General features: G+C 36.8%; 1 long non-coding RNA gene across 1 annotated transcript in view; it reads right to left on the bottom strand.

The window, feature by feature from the left end:
* The window catches only part of LOC129150613 (uncharacterized), a 45,402-nt gene extending 27,665 nt beyond the window's left edge, over nucleotides 1–17,737 (bottom strand). The window contains exons 1-2 of the long non-coding RNA XR_008557333.1: nucleotides 17,712–17,737; nucleotides 17,579–17,617 (exon numbers count right to left, since the gene is read on the bottom strand). This is a non-coding gene — a long non-coding RNA (uncharacterized LOC129150613). The remainder of the gene's footprint in view (nucleotides 1–17,578; nucleotides 17,618–17,711) is intronic.
* Nucleotides 17,738–18,329: the final 592 nt, after the last annotated feature.

Below are 18,329 nucleotides of genomic sequence, written 5' to 3'. Positions count from 1 at the left end.
TAAAGGTATCTCAACATTTATTTTTTTTTAATATTACAATATGGGTAAAATTGTGGATATTTCCAATTTAGATCACAGGACTTCATAAGTGAGCACTCTCACATCCTCAGGCAATGCAACAATAATCACAATTATCATAATAACTGTCAAAGAAATTTTAGTTTTTCCTGAATTTGTGCAACGTCAAAAGCAAGGAAAGTGGAGAGGAGAGAGAAGAGAACACAAAACAAACAGCAGCAGCTGCAGTGAATGCCCTCTTCATCTTCTTGTCATTTTTAGAATTATTGACATAATATATTACTTATATTTGCATACAGCTTTATAATGCACAAAGTGTGCACAGACAGTAGTGATATGAATTATAATTGAATAATGCATCAAAAATCCTAATAAATGGACAGTTGACTAAATGCGAATAGAAGTCAAAGCTCCCCTGAAGCTTGATGACAATAGGGTGTGGCCTTTTCTTGTTTGTCATGGTGTCTGGCTGAGAATATGCACTCGATAAATATCTGTGTGTGAAATGAACTGGAAGTTGATGACAAAGAATGAAGCAGCCAAAACCGGTTTGGCTCAGTGGATAGAGCGTCGGCCTGCGGACTCAGGGGTCCCAGATTCGATTCTGGTCAAGGACATGTATCTTGGTTGCGGACACATCCCCAGTGGGAGGTGTGCAAGAGGCAGCTGATCGATGTTTCTCTCTCATCGATGTTTCTAACTCTCTATCCCTCTCTCTTCCTCTCTGTAAAAAATCAATAAAATATATTTTTTAAAAAAAAAGAATGAAGCAGTCCATTGTCTGAAATACAGTTTCTTAAGTATAGATGTGATGCTACAATGGAAAGATGCCAATTATTAGTTTTCTAAGCACCTGTAATTAGAAGGTAAAACCAATCTCTAGAAGAGAGAGATTGGTTATTTAAAGTGATGTAAGTGCATGGGATAATGGAAGGGCAATTGGAAGAGAGATACAGTCAGAGAAAAAGACAGGGACAGTTTAGTATAAAGATATGTACTGTAACCAATTACATTTTGAAAGTTAACCAGCCCATTGTTCTTATAGAGTTAAAGAACTGCAATTTGTCAGGGAAAAAAAAAATACCATCCATTTGGCCTCACTAAGGACTAGGACTGTATTAAACTGACCCCAGGTTGGGGAAGGTAGGGGCATGGAAAAGGTAGGGGCATCTATGCCAACCTTTGGGTCACTTCTGAAAATCTAGAAATAAAATTAAAAAAATAAAAGTTGTCCATTAAAAACAAAATTAAGGATAACATTCAATATCAAGGTAGACTTATGCAAGGTGATGACTGAGTCTGGGTGTTTCCACTGATCAGGGGATGTGATTTGATAGCTGGATCTGCCACGGAAACCTGTTTGCAAAGAGAGGTAAAAATGCTATACCTTCATAGTCTCCCTAGCGCCAGCTGACTGTCACTGGGCACAAGGTCAGCAAAATGACAGTGAGACTTTAATCAATTCATATGGAGATCAGTATGTTTGATTTGAGAGCTCCAAAAGAAATGTCTGCTAAGCCTAGTTGATCCAAAGCTCCGTGCTGTGATTCAAGAAGGCAGCTATGGCTGCTTCCTCATTGGGAGGCTTGCTGTCAGGACAGGCAAGCGCAGCATAGAGTATGGGGAGTGCATAGGGAGTGCTATCGGTTTCCACAACACCATGAGAATGTCAAATGCTGAGTGAAAAAATACAAATGGCAAGGAGAAAGTGAAATAAGCAGGTGTGCAGCTAAATTAGTTGGGAGGCATCTGTATGTACACAGAAGTTTGAACAGGTTTCCTCATATGTTATTAGTTAGGTTTTGAGAAGTGCAGAAACCTTACTTGTGCTATATGAACCTCAAAAAAGAATTTATTGACAAAAAAAGCACAGAGAAGTTCAAAGACGGAGCTAGCTTTCGGCACGTCAGAAATATTGGTTTTGAATCCTAAATTCTGGGCTCCCTTTCTCCCCCATTTCTGTTTTTTGTTTGCTTGTTTGTTTGTTTTCTGGGCTAGCTTAATTCTTTCCTACTTCATATGTATTTCCATTGAGTGACTGAGGACAAGGCCATTGGGAGCCCCAAATTCAATCCTCCTAAGCAAAACAAACAAACAAAATAACAAAAATCCAAAAAAACAACAACTGCTGCTCTTTCTAAATGTCATATATTGTTACAAAGAAAACTGATTCCTTTATTACAATACACGTCCACCTTGTACTAGTCATTCTGCCAAAAAATGTTTGATTCTTTGACCGGCCCAAGCTAGCACAAATGGCTGGAGACTGTCATTACAGGCTCCATCAGAACACATAGAAAGAGGTAGGGAGTTCCCCTAAGAAAGTTCAAGCTGGTCCCAGAAGTGAGGTAGAAAGCATGGGAAAAAAATCCCGAAAAGAAATGGATCTGCTTCATAGCGAAGGACAAATGGAAACAAACAAATGCTGGCGAGGAGCTAGAGAAAAGGACACCCTCATGCACTGTTGGTGGGATTGTAAATTGGTGCAGCCACTATGGAACACAGTATGGAGACACTTCAAAACATTAAAAATCGCCAAAACTGGTTTGGCTCACTGGATAGAGCGTTGGCCTGCGGACTAAGGGGTCCCAGGTTCGATTCTGGTCAAGGGCATGTACCTTAGTTGCGGGCACATCCCCAGTGGGGTGTGTGCAGGAGGCAGCTGATCGATGTCTCTCTCTCATCGATGTTTCTAACTCTCTGTCCCTCTCCCTTCCTCTCTGTAAAAAAATCAATAAAATATATATTTTAAAAAAAACATTAAAAATCAAGCTGTGATACCTCCCAGCAATTCCACAGCTGGGTATTAATCCGAAGAAAACAAAAACACTAATTTGGAAAGATATATGCACCCCTATGTTCATTGCAGCCTTACAATAGCCAAGATATGGAAGCAACGTAGGTGTCCATCAATAGGTAAATGGATAAAGATGTGATCTGTATATATAGTGGAATATTACTCAGCAGTAAAAAAATGAAATCTTGCCATTTGCAACAACATAGATGAACCTACTGAGTATTATAAGTGAAATAAATCAGATAGATAAAGATAAATATTGTATGATTTCACTTACATATGGAATATGAAAAAATAAAACGAATAAACCAAACAAAATTTAAACAGACTCAAAGATAGAGAACAAGATGGTGGTTGCTAAAGGGGAGGGAGTGGTGGGATAGAGAAAAAAAAAATATTTTTTTTAAAGAAGGGGGATGGGAAATGTACTAAGCAGGAAGAGATATATACTGATATTGGGACAAATACATTTATGGGGACTCACATGCTCCTTGAAGACTAACTAGCGATGTTTAAGAAAGCATTTTCCCAATTAATATTAGCAGGTTGTTTTTTATTATAAGTAATAGATACCTAAACCAAACTAGTTTAGAGACTAAAGGAATTTAATTCACTAAAAAAATTGAAAGGTTTTGGTATCTTCTAGAAAGGGTTAATTTAAGAGCTTGAACAAAAGAACTATGACCTTGATTGTGGTTCATTTCTCACCTCTTTCTCCGTGTTGCCTGCATTATCAGCACCTTCCCCTTTGTGGTCCTGAGATGAGCTATGGATGGCACCTAAGATGCCATGCTTTCTCATTCATGATAAGCACAGAAATAAAGCTTTCTTTAATGTCTAAATAAGAGATCTGAGGTAGATAACTTAACATATAAAATGAGGTCTAGCGAGGAACAGGACCAAGAAAAGATGATTACAAATATGCAACCATATATATATTTGTACTTTAAATTTACCTTTGTGCTCCCAAAAAGCCTGTAAAATACCAAATTACTTAATTATCATAAGGAATATGAAGAATTTATCTTTGTCAGAATGTAAATTTTATGCTGGCCTTTTAGAATTATAAAAATAAGCTGTTTTCCCTCATTTTCTACATTCTGGAAGATTTTATATGATATAGGAATTTTGTTCTTCAATGTTTGAAGAAATTGACTACTACATCACTTCATTTGTGAACCATTTTATCAGTGGTACTTTGAACAGCATTTTAATTAATTGTCTGCTTAATGGTCTATTCAGGCATTATACTTTATTCTGAGTAAATTTAGGTCATTTATATTTTCTCAGAAGTATGTAAGTTATTTTTAATATCTGCTGTATCTATTTGTGTATCATTGTTTTCTTTCTTTCATTAGTCTTCTAGATTTTTCATGTGTTATTTTCTAAAAACACAAAACCAAAAAAATAAAACAGAAACTTCTTAGATTTGCTCATCCTATTACATTGTTCATGTGAAATTATTATTTTCTGCTTATTTCCTTCTACATACTGATCTTATGTTTTGTTTGTCTAACTCTTTAAGCTGAATGCCTGCCTACCTCATTTATTTCACTTTTTCCTTTTTTAATATATAATCTCTTAGGTAATTAATTTACTATTGATTTAATAAATGTTTTATTTGGTTATTACTTATATAAATTGTAATATCTGTTTTATTTGCTTTTTTAAAATCAAGAGTCCTTTTTTAAAAATGTCTGAGTTTCAGAATTTTTCCCAGTAGACCTTTGTTATTCGTGTCTGCAATTTAAAATTGGAGAATGAGGTTGGTACACTTTCTAATTTCCCTTTTATTTTGAGTTTTAAAAGAATAAGTTTTAAACATGTTCTATTGACATTTGAAAATAATGTATATTTTTTATTCTTGGGTGTAGATCTTCCCATGCATCTCTTTTATCAACCTTCTTAATATTATTCAGATTCTCCATTTCTATATACTTTGGTTTAATTGAGCTGTCATAAAAGAAAGTGATGCTTTCAGATTTCCAAAGTCAATTATATTTCTTAATTTTTCCTTAGGATTCTATATTTGCTTTATACATGTTTTATTATGTCTTACTTCATCCATTAAGTTTCATAGATTTTATGTCTTTAGTACTTTTCCTTTGGCTTTTAATTCCAGTTTTACATTAGTTTTGCCATTTTTGCTATCTTTTACATATTTGGCTACATAATTTAAAAATTATCATTGATAGCACCAGAAACACAGGTTAAACAAGATAAATCAAAATGGAAAAGTTTATTCAGTGATACTGAGGTTTGTCTTAGAAGAACTGAACTCCCAAACCACAGAAAAGAGGAATGCAAACATCCTATTTTGAGGTCACAGAACAAGGGCAGAGGCAGAGAGAAGAACATGGTATATGATTTGCAAAGTACGTGCTCAGTTTGTGTTGGGAATGAGTGGACAGTGGGGTCCGGTGATGATGCCAGTGTTTGAGTCTCAGGATGCGGCTTGTGTTTCAGGCCTGTGGCAGGCTTCACAAGAAAAAGCTTGCTTTGGCTCCCCAGTATCTCTGTGCCTTAACCACACAGGTTTGCTAACAGTCTTGATCTGGTATTCACAGGTGGTGAAAGGACCGTTTCCAAACTTGAGTCCAAATAATCTATCCTTCATTACCAAGGAGGGGTTGACCAAGGTCAGAGTCCCATGAGCAGAACTAGCTGGGCATAGAATTAAGATCCTGGGCATAGAATTAACGAAGGAAATTCCCAAGAAGATAAAGTGAAGGACTGAGGTTCCTAGGACTGCACACTTGTACTTCCCAGCCACACTCCCACCATTATCCTCATTCTACATTTAAACTTAGCACTGGCAGCCTGCCTCCCTCTCTCCCTGCTTCAGGGACCAAATAAAACTAATATTTTGTGACATGCTGTCACACTCCTAGCTTGTTTAAATAGGGATAAAACTATTACCGACCTTCCTCCCGGGCTGAGAGAGGAAATTACCAGTAACATGTAAATCCCAGGGAAAGTACAAAGGCGTTAGATGCAAATGGAAAGTGTTAGCTAAATGTTAAAGAGGACAGAGAGGAAAGAAAAAGCAAATCCTCTTCTTATTGCCTTCAATAAACTGGAATCTCCTTTACTTAATTGGTGAGGATAGTTTCATTGTCCAAGCATCTGATTGTAATAGCTTTACTACCCACGAATCTGTGAAGAGATAATTTTATCACATTTAAAATATCTTATCACTACAACCATGATACAGATGCAATGGAGCAGCCACACTTCTTATTTGATGAATCCAATTTGGTTTTTATAAGGCAAAGTTTTACTGGAAGATAAAAGCACTTTTAAATGAAGTGTGGAATGCAAAGGCAATGGTATCCACAATGCTCTATCTGGCAGAGAGCTTTACTGCTCTGGAGGTTCAAGCAACCAACCTAATAAACCAGAGACTTCCGAAACTCATCCTATAAAAGTCAGGGACTTTACAGCCACAGGGCCTTTTCAATTTCAAATGCAATCATGACATGTAACTGTCACTATAACCGCTCACACACATATTTTTGACTACTGTACTGTTTTTCGGAATGATCACTCTGAGTCCTTAAGTGAAATAATCAAATGATACCAGAAACACTTGACAAAATGTTAATGCAATGTGCCAATGATGAACTCTAAAGATAAACTGTTTTCCCCCTTTTGACCTGACCCCCACTCCACCCCCACCACACTTCCACCATCTTCCTCTGCCCTCATTGCTTTAACACAGCTGAGGTCCCTACATTCAGCCTTTTCTTCCAGGAGTCCAATATCTTCTGCCCTCATGACTGAGGCTTCTTTATAATTAAAAGGTCAAAAATACATATTTGCTTAGTAAAGTAGTAAGGTGAAGTTTTATTAATGAAGACAGGCTTTTCTTTATAAGTAGTTCTCAAACATCCGCCTACTGATGATACTAATGCATTCAAGTTTAACTTTGTGAAATAAAGAATACATTTGTATACTCTAATCTTAATTCTATGAAAAACATCTATCTATATAAAAAGCCAGCGACCAGAATGCCAGAACGACCAGAACGACTGGAACGACCGGTGGCTATGACGCCCACTGCGGCCAGCAAACTGCCCAATTGGGAGCGGGGCCGGCTGGCCAATCTCCCGTGGCCCCTCCCCTCAGCCGGTCCCTCCCCCAACACCCTCCACCCCAGTTGGCCCCCATCTATGAAAAACATATAACATATAAAGAGCATGTCAGTTATTAGTATAATTCTGATTTCAATATTTCTGTATGGTATAGTCTGATTAGAAGATGATATTTTTTTAAAATATCTTTAAACATATGTTTTCTGAAAAAATGCTCACATCAATCATATATAATCATTCAAAGTCCTACAGAAAGTTTTTTCTGAGGTCAGGCCTGGGGAGGGAGGTTTGTTGTCATTGGCTCAGTGACTATAATAGCATTGTTAGGTCTCTGACATTCTCTAGGCCTGTCCCTCATGACAACCAGAGAGCTGATATGGGTTAATGTTTATTCCTCCAATTGAAGCTATAAACTCAAATATCTACTTTGCACAACCTTTATAGTGTAGGAAAAGAAGAAGGTGATTTGGATGTAGTGCTTACCCCAATAATAAACCAAATCACTACTTCATACAACAACTAGTTAAAAGAATTAATAGAAGGAAAAGGACATAGTTCAGAAGTAATTCAAGCATAAGCATCTAGGAATAAACTTAAGAAAAATATATAAAAACTAAATTAAAATATTTAAAACACTACCAAAGAACATACAGGAACACAATCAAATTGAAAAGCCTTACTATGATTTGGGTAAATTGACTCAGCATATTACTGATAGCAGTTCTTTCAAAGGTAATATATGAATATAGCATGATTCTAACCAGATTTTTTGGTAATTAAAAAGATGTTTCAAAGTTTTACATAGAAAAATAAACAAAATTAAATAAAGTTTTTTTTTTTACAAATTATAAAGAACAACAATATACAACTAATTCTATTTAACAACATATAACAACATATTTTATAGGGCCACAAAAATTAAAACAGTGTGGAACTAGCCCACAAATATACAGCAATTGAGTAATAGAAAGTCCAGAAATACACTCAAATGCATACTGGAATTTGGGATATGACAAATAGCTATATTACTCAATAAACGATGTTACAATAAATAGAGAGCTACAAGTGTTTGTGTAGAATGGGTGGTGGTAGGGATGCTGGCTTTACACTTCATATTTTACTCCAAAATAAATTCCAGAAAAACAAAGGAACAAAGTTATTGAAGAAAATTTGATGGTTTAAAAGTAACCTGAGCCCTGGCCAGTGTGCTCAATGGTTGGAGCATTGCCCAGAAGGTCGAAGATTCGATTCCTGGTCAAGGGCACATACCTGGGTTGCAGGTTCATTCCCTGACATGGGTCAGGACATATGGGAGGCAACCAATCAATGTGTCTCTCTCAAATCGATGTTTCTCTCTTCTCTCTCTCTCTCTCTCTCTCTCTCTCTCTCTCTCTCTCCCCTTTCACTCTAAAAATCAAGGGGAAGAAAAATATCCGCACTCCTTTGGTGAGGATTAAAAATAATAATAATAATCTGAGTGTTGGAACACAAATACCAGATGCCACAAATGAAAAAAGATGTTAAATTTGATTACATAGGATTCCACTTAAAGAGTAGCAGGGACTGAATTTATCCTCTCATCTGAAAACCTACACCTGATACATACAGGGAATAACAGTTTTCTGGGCATTAGAATCAGGCAACAAAACACAATGATCTCTGAGAAAGGAGAAAAAACTAGGTAAGCCTTAGTTTCTTCAAAAGTGAAATTTAGAAAGTATTTTTCAGGCTACTATAGGAGTACTTAGAGGGATTGTCAAGGAACATGAAGAAACTTTTTGGGTGGTGAATTTGTTCACTATGCTGACTGAAGTGACAGGGTTACAGCTATAATCAGATGTTAAAACTTATTAAATTGTACACTTTAAATAAGTGCAGTTAATTATACATCAATCATACCTCAATAAAGCTATGAAAAAACACATCTTTAATACATACAGATAAAAAGGTAATGTCCTTACTGGTCAGAGCACATACAAGAAGTAACCAATGAACGCATAAATAAGTAGAATAACAAATCAATGTTTCTCTCTCTCTCTCCCTTTCTCTCTCTCTCTCTCTCTCTCTCTTTCTCTCTCAAATCAATCAATTAAAAAAATAATAATGTCCTTAGAAAAACTATAAGCAAAGTTAAAAAAACTCCAAGTTTAAAAAAAATGTATGCAACTCATATTACAATCATGGTCTAATTTCCTTAATATATAAAGAGCTACTATAAATTAATAAGAAAAAGACAAACTTCAGACAACAGTAAAAATATATGAACAGATGGCACACAGAATAAATATGTTAAACAAATGGAATATGCTTAACCTTCACAATAAAACAATGCAACTTTAATATATATATATATATATATATATATATATATATATATATATATATATATATTATTGATTTCAGAAAGGAAGGGAGAGGGGCAGAGAGATAGAAATATCAATGATGAGAGAGAACATTGACCAGCTGCCTCCTGCATGTCTGTCCCTCACTGGGGAGGAAGCCGGCAACCTGGGAATAAAACCGTGACCTCCTGGTTCATAGGTCAATGCTCAACCACTGAGCCATACCGGCTGGATTAGAACAATGCAACTTAAGAGTATGAAACATACCAATCAGAAAATCTGATAGTACATTATACTGATGAGGATGTAAGGAAACAGAGATCTTTATCTACTGCTGTTTTATTGTAGAAGTGTAACTGATACAGCTCTTAGAGAGCAATTTACAAATAGTCAACAATTTTAAATTCTGCAATTGAATACACCTACATACATATATGTATATACTACATAAATCCTAAATATGCCTAGAATATTACTCTGATAATGATCTATGGATTGCTAAGGAAGAGGGCCATATACTATTGAAAACTTGAATTTTTTTTTTTCAGTTTGCATGTATTATTTATTCAAAAAAGGTGTTAAAAATGGTTTTTGGAATACTTGGGGTGTTTTTAAGTAAATTTAAACTACATGGAAGAAACTTTTAGTTTACATAGCAAATGATATTTTATTTGGTACATCGTCAACTTATGTGACATTCTAAATACTAATAAATGTTACAATGATAAAAGTAAAAACAATGGACCAGTATAAAATGCAACTTATACAATCATTAGGCTCAACTCATATTTATAACACACAAAAAAAAGAAAGTTGGTCTATTTCACAAAGAAAAGTAATTCTCTTGCTGTATTAAAGTGAATGTAAGCAAAGTATCTACATATATTACTAGGAATAAAAAAAGAATTTGTGAAGAGCATCAGAAATGAACAGAGAGGGGAATTGGTATAAAATTGTGCTTTAAACTAGTCATCAAAGATATTGTGAGTGACATAGAAAATAATTCTAAAAGTTTCATCAGTACCAGCTTTAAGTCTTTTATCTTTTAACTACAAGCTATTGTAGCAGAACTACAGTGAGAGATTTTTGTTCTTAGAGCCTATTTAGAATGTACAAAAGAAATTTTCTGTAATTTATAGAGCCAGGGTCATTATTTTTCCTAAGTGCATTAAGCCACTATTAACTCCCAAAGTTCTAAAGTCTCTTTTTTTCTCTTTTCTTTTTTACATTTAAACTAGGGTCTTTCCACTAAGTCTCCAATTACTCTCTCACGGGTTGTCAGGCATATTTGGCTCCTGTGCTATTGCATATACATCCTGAAATGCCTTCATCACTTTCTCCTATTGGGATCCTATCTACCTTCAAGGATCACCTTTAAGCACTTCACTTGTTCTCTTGCATTTACTCACCTGGCAAGAAATATCATAAGATCATTGTCAAGGGTGACAATAGCTACAATGTATTTGTATTTTTTTCAACATTTCCCCCCAAACTGTGGAATCATAAGTATGATCTTTTAATAGTTATAAATATTAATAACTTTTTATCATTTGATACATGACAAAGAAATAATTTTTCTTACTATACTATTCACATAGTCATCAGTAAAATATAGCAACACTCATTGTTTAATGAGCTTTTAAAAATAATCATGATAGGTTTTCTAGGAGTTGAGAGGGAAGAAGCTAAGTGCCAGGTTTAGGAATATAGACGTTATCTTACAGGCAATAGGGAGCCATTGATCTTTAATTAAACTAAAATATAATTAATGCAATTAAATTAAATAAGGATATGGAAGCACTGATACAGAAAGTCCAGACTTTCTTTACATTCTCTGAAGAACCAAATTGCATATCTGGGTGACTTAGAATTGCTAGAAACACCATTTAACATCTGTAGGCCAAGGATAAAAAAATCTTTATTTTGTTGCAATGGCTATCTTGGCTAATCCTTATTAAGCATCTATTATGTGCCAGGCATCATGCCAGGAACTGGGAAGATTTCAGTAAAGTGCCTACGTAGAGACGATTCTTTTACACGGCTACTATATTTGAATCTGCCTTCTTCCATTAGCCTGGCAGCTGCTGAACCATCTAGACTTGGAGGACTGCCACTCTCTACAACATGAGATTCAAGAGCCACCGAAGCACAGAATTGGAAGGGAGAGAACAACATCCATTTCCTAGGGCCACAGGAGTAAATAACATCTTCCCACGCCTGCCTCCCACGCTGTCAGGGGCTGGAGGGTGGGCTCTCTTGTTTATGGAGTTTATACAGAATTATAACAGCTGTTACACACCTCTCCCTTCTCCACCCAACCTATACAGATGCTAATTTTATGACTGAACAAAGTACATTTGGGGGCTGGAGGTTTGGGTACTGGCTTCAAATCTGAGATATTAAGAGAAACCAATGCAGAAACAATGGAGAGATGGCCCTTTAAAGTTTGCTTTGGGATTTCATTGAGAGGAGGGAGGTGAAATGGGGTGGGGATGGGTAAGAAAAAATTATTTCCTTCTGTCTAGCCCCATCCCCTGAGTAATTTAGGCAGAATTCTGGATAAAGGCTCAGCTCATGGAATGAGAGAGTGCATTTGACCTAAATATCCCTTTATATTATTTATTTCAGGACATGGCTGATTAAAGGTCACAGATAATCAGGTAGGTAGCCCTGCCTTTCCATTGCTCATACCTCTTCCTCCAGGTTTCATCTGGTGGTTTACTGATTCCATATGCAAGTACTTACCTAAAAGTTAGTTGTATAATTTAAAAGTTTCATGTGGAGCACAGTGAGCTCTTAAGAGGAGAGGTGTTATATCAATTCAATAATGAGTAAATATTTGATGATTCATGTGTAGTTTGTCAGCAGTGTTCCTGTCAGCAGGAATAAAATAAACAGGCTCACAAAACAACCCACCCACAGGGATCACGACCAGTCACATTATAAATATGTAGGACTCGAGTCAGCAACGATTACATCACCCTCTATCACATCCTTAGCTCCGTGCCTTCCCCGTTCCTTTTTATTAAATCAGCTCCTTTGAGAAAGAGGCACATGCCCTTTGATTACCAGTGTGTGTGCTCTATATTCTCTCTCTGTTTCCAGTGCAATCGCTGAATAGCAATTCCCACTAGTGGGAAGAGCATCCATCTTCTCTCCTTTCTGATGGAAGAGGGGTTTTATTAGGCTTCCTGTTTCCACTGAAAGGCAAGACTACAATTGAGATGCTCTGTGCCTCCAAATCCTGTGCCCTTTCCCCTCCCTGTTGGCACATTAAATTCCCCAAGCTAGAAAAAAAGCACATGTAAGCTATAGTTGAATTTCTATTAACAAAAGAAATTTTCCTCTACGTTCAGGGTTTGGGGGTACATACGTGAAAAGATAAGCATATCCACAGTGTAAAAGTATATAGATGTTCACATATAGAAAAGTGCATAGGAATACTTTTTTATTCATCTGTGCCAGAATTGGGTTACTCTAACAAAAAAACAAAACAAAACAAAACAAACAAACAAAAAAGAGTCTCAAAGCATGTCGTTTTTATTAAGGAACTAAAAGGTTCCTAAAAAGGGAGGAGGGAGCTCCATATTACTGATGATTATAGGGGATGAGCAGCTGGGACACGTAGGCACACAAGGAGGCAAGGGCAGTGTGATCGAGTCCAGAGGCTGAATGCCTAACACATGTAGGAGTTGATGAAAAATGACAGTAAACCAGTAAAAAGTCCCGAAATACGAACATTCCCTAATGGAGTCAACCATGAATCAGGAACTAGTCTGGCATATAGAAACCTCGATGATTCTAAAGAATTAGGCAAAGTGAGATTTCAAAATTTCAGATAGATAATCAATGGCCAGAATACTTACAAGGCCCAAAAAGACAGGACGAAGAAGATGGGAAACCAAATATGAGGAGCTTTAAAATGGGGGTAACACTTGAAATTACCAAAGGAGCTTTTATGCCCTTCATTCAAAAGCTAAACCAAATTCCTAGGCATGGTTAATGTGAGTGATTTAGGTAGAAACTGTAAATTGAACCATTAAAACAAAGCAAGCCAGCAAACAAAATCAGCCCTCACAGTTACTGAGTGCTTCTTATCTGCCAATCACAGTTCTGCTTTACATTTGTACTGTGTCTATTGAACAAGCTTGACTGCTGGGATTTAGTCAAACTGCAACTTCATTTTTTATTCCCTCTATGAAATGAACTCAGTTGGGAGTTTTCTTCCTTGCCTCTGGAAAAAAAACTTGGGGAGGCCTTCTGAATTTTCTGTCCCTGGCGGTAGAAAGCCCTGCCATCTCTTTACATTATAAACACATCTTCAGTTTAGTAAATTTTAAAAATTCCCCCTCCCATGTAATAATCAAATTTCCCAACGTGAGAGGGGAGAGAGATGGTACAGAAAGGTAAAGAAGGCAGAAAGTTCTTACAGGAACATAAATCTCATAAAATAATGTCCTGCCTATTAGGTTCCCACACTTGGGTTCCCATTCTCCCATAGGGCTACTAGTGGTTACTACTTTCAAGTTCCCCAATCTCCAGAAAAATGGATTCTGAGATTACTTCCTCTGTCCTTAGCTCCTAGAAATGGTATGGTCCATGTTCAGCTTCTCCCATGTTAAGGCCACTTTGGACACATCTCTCAAAACACATCTAGTCCAGTCTGGCCACTGTGGCTCAGTTGCTCAGTTGGTTGGGCATCATCCCATGCACAGGGATGTTGCCAGTTCAATCCCCTGTCAAGGGCACATCTCGGGGTTGTGGGCTCAATCCTGGGTGGGGGAACTGATGGGGTGTGCAGGAGGCAGCAGATGGATGTTACACTCTCACATCAACATTTCTCTCTCTCTCTCTCTCTCTTTCTCTCTCTCTTCCTTCCTCTCTTTCTTAAAATCAATAAACTATTCTTAAACACACACACACACACACACACACACGCACATCTAGTTCATGTCTAGTCCACAAAAAAAAAAGCATTCATGCAGAAAACAAGTGTTAGGAGCACAGGGTGCAGAGCAAAGCCAAGGAGCTAAGTTTGACCTAACTCTGTCAGCCAAGTTCACCAGATTACTAGGATAGAAATAAGATGTTAGCTTAGCACAGCCAATGTTGCTCAGTGGTTGAGTGTTGACCCGTGAACCAAGAGGTCACAGTTAGATTCCCAGTCAGTGAACATGCCAGAGTTGCAGGCTCAATCCCCAGTAGGAGGTGTGCAGGAGGTAGCCGATCTATTTCTCTTTCTCCCTTCCTCCCTGAAATCAATAAAAACACATTAAAAAAAAAAACACTTTACAAAAGATATCAGTCTACTGTATCACCAAGTGAGATGACATATATTAAGCTCTCTTAATCTCATGATTGAAACCCTCTCCCTGACCTGAAGCATCTACACTCTTATACCTTGGCATAGTGGTAAAGGGAAGATAAAGAACAGTAGCTGCTCTCTTGAAGAAAATTCTGCTCACAAATATCTCAACCTTCAATAATCTTGACTCTTTTATACATATGATATGTTATCATCTGATTTGCTTTGACATTTCTATAGAATGATTTATTTACAAAATCACTTTAGCATCTCTTTTCTCTTGTGGTGCTTAAGTTGAGATTGCCAATGTGATATCTTATTATTACTTAACTAGAGGCCCGGTGCATGAAATTCATGCACAGGTAGGGTCCCTAGGCCTGGCTGGTGATCAGGGCTGATAGGGGCCTTCTGGCTGCCAGCTGGGGCCTGCCTTTGTTCCACACTCCCCTCTGGTGGTCAGCACACATCATAGTGAGCAATAGAACTCCTGATCTCCTGGTTGAACTCCCGTGGGGACACTTTGCATATTAGCCTTTCATATATATAGATTTGGTCTTCATACAAACCCTTCGTATGGGTACTTTTATCTCCATATTGAGAGATCAGAAAACCAAGTTTGAGTAACTTGTCCAGGTCATGAAATTAGTAAGTAGTAGGGCTACAATTCAAACTCAAGCAGTCTGTCTCCAAAGCCTGTGCTCCTTTACACCATATCATGTTGTTTCCCCAATATTCAGTTGAAACACAAAATTGGGACATGAAAATATCAGAGTCTTCCTTGATGTCATTTTTGAAAAAAGAAAGCTCTACTACATCACTGTTACTTTTGGCCTAAGGAATTGGTTGAGATCCAGAAGGCAGGCCCATGCCTACCTCTACTAGCTAATACATTACAGAAGTGGATTCTGGCCTGCTCAACTTGGGCTTAGTTACATGAAAGGTTCTAAATACTCCATAGCCTTGACTTTTTTTTTTCCTTACACTTCTGAAACTGTTCATTTATTATTTCTTATTTTTCTAAGTAAAATTATTTACCTGACTTTTGATCATAAGCATTTCTCTGTTTAGATTCCTCTTGATTAAAATTTTACTAATAGGCAACAATTAACCTACTGACTCTATACGAACCGATAGAGAATCATATGTAATCAGCTTATTTTTGCCAGCCCTAGAAAATAAAAGTGGGTTAATATCAGACAGGTCTTGGCTGGTTAGGATTATTAAATTTTCTGATTACGAAGATTAGTAGAAGCTAAAAACTATTTTAAAATGAAAAAAATCATGTTCTTTAAGAATGTGTACTTGGGTTTAAATGAGTAAATCACACAAGAAAATGAATTGGAATCAGGATTGTAGGGGAAGACTAAACTTTCCTCTACCCATCAAGGTTCCTAGGCTGGTCTAATAATTAAGTCTATGTATGACAGATTAACAGGATAAAATAACCAAAATAATTACATATGTATGTACGGAAACCTCACGTAAGAAGAAGAGGTGTTCAGTTATTAGTAGTGCGACCTGCCATATAGATAGATAAAAAAGATTATCTCTGATAATCCCTTATTATGGGCAAAGACCCTAATTTAAATTCTTCTAGGTAATTAAGATGGGCAGAAGTTTCTCTTGAACTTGCATGGTCTTGATTGCCTTTAGCTCAAAAATAATCCACATACCACAAAAGCATATCTTGCAGTGATTTGTTCTGAGCCCCCCACATAGAGCGTTGGCCAGGTCGCTCAGTTGGTTAGAGCATTGTCCTGACACACCAAGGTTGAAGGTTCACTCCCTGGTCAACTAATGAATGCATAAATAGAATGCATAAATAAACAGAATGCAAAATTATTGTGTTCATTCTAGTCCCAAACAATTAACATAAAATAACCAAAATTAATTTAGGGCATTTAAAAATTATGCAGGCAATAGTGATTTTATTTATATTTCACAAAATACTTTAAATATCTTATGAATGACAAATCAATCATGTTTTGTGTTGTTGTGATAAGTATATTTTATTACACTCTAATTGACTATTGCTAAATGTATTATCATTATAATAATTTGCTCTTGGTCTGAATGCCCATAATAAAATAATACAGGGTTTGTAGTTTTATTTTGTTTTAATATACACAGTGTGGTTTTGTAAACTGGAAAGAAGGAAAGAGAGAGAAAAAGAATGTGTGTATGATGAGAGAGGTGGGTAGAGAAGGAAATAGGGAAGGAACGAGGGGGGTTGGGGGAAGAGAAGGAAAAAGAGAAAAAAAAAATCTTAGCCATGTTTTGGATTTAGTATATTTGTGATCAAGGTGGCCTGAACATTCCCTTCAGCTTGGCTGAACTTGACAGGCTTCTTCCTTATTATGGACTCCTGATCCCCCTTTCTTAGTACATTTACTTCATAAAATTTGCAATCGTAGATTCTTCCTCTGCCTCTTTGAGATATAAATATTCTACAACCTGGAAATGTCTTTCTCAAGGACCTGGCAGTCATCTCTTTGAAATATAATTATGGAAGAAGATAGGGCCCCTCTCTTCCCGTTTCTGTGGGCCAGTAGCAATCTAACTTCAATAAGTGACAATTAGCAAATATAGATGGCTTCATCGCATTCACCAACCTTCCCCCACATTTAAAAAGTCTGCCATGTTTTGATTCAGAGGAATTGAGTTCACTCTCTCTCTCCTATATTGCAATAGTCTTGAATAAAGTCCCCCCTGCCTATTTAACTGATCTGATACAATTTTTCTTTTACATTTGCCATTACTCTAATGTTGCTTAGCATACCTTTAATGAAGACTCTAACAAGTGAGTGTCAGGACCCATTTATCCACCCTGCAGCTATGGTTCCTTAGATCCTTGAATAAATTATGAAAGAAGTAGTTCAATTGGCTCAAAGAATCGGGACTTTTTTTTTTTTTTAACTACATGGTATCCATCAGAGGTAAGCCTGACCTTGAAAGGGAAAATGTCATGGCTAATTGAAAACCCCATTTAAAATTAAAACATTCTATACAATAACCTCCTAACCTTGCTGAGATTCTCTCCATCTCCAAAACCTCCTTTCCTCTGAATAAACAGAACAAAAGAGATTGGAGTAGATATTTCTTGCTTCGTCTCTTGAAATTTTCTTCTCTTAAGTATCTCAGGGTTGTGATATTACCCTTTCCTTTCAGGAATCAACTTCAGCTTTTGCTTTGGAAGAAACCAGATCACCTATATTTTTCCTAAAAGAGGGAGGTATTCATCAGAGAGCCATAAAATGCTATAGACAATAAATTATTTGGAACAACAGGAGGAACAAAAGGAAAGCCATTATGCAAATGTAAGTCATTTAAAGTTCATCCCACCCAAAGGAAATGATGTAAATGTCTACTTTTTACACCAAGAAAGGTTGGAAAATTATTTCCTTATTTTTGCTCAGTTCATTCTGTAACTACACAGGAGCATCATTCCTTTGATATGACCTTTCCCTTGATTCAAACTAGTCTTGTCCAGTCTAATAGCACCATGACTCCCTTGCCTTTTTTCAACCAGACCCTTCCACCTTGCTCACACTGCACATCCAAAGCCTCAGGTCTGTTGATCAAGAGAACAGTTTCCGTCAAACTGAAGATAACATCTTGACCTTGGTTGTGTTTCAGCCCCAAACCTATGAAAGCATAATGATCCTACCAACCACACCCTCACTAAACTAGATAGAACGATGCCATGGCTGACATCAGGACCTGACACAATGATCAAATACTCTCTACCTGGCCCCAGCCAATCAGTAGAGGCC

The sequence above is a fragment of the Eptesicus fuscus genome, chromosome 10 (genome assembly GCF_027574615.1).
Source record: "Eptesicus fuscus isolate TK198812 chromosome 10, DD_ASM_mEF_20220401, whole genome shotgun sequence".
Lineage (NCBI taxonomy): Eukaryota > Metazoa > Chordata > Mammalia > Chiroptera > Vespertilionidae > Eptesicus > Eptesicus fuscus.
The sequence above is the reverse complement of the archived record's forward strand: the minus strand, read 5'-3'. Positions and strand labels throughout refer to the sequence as shown.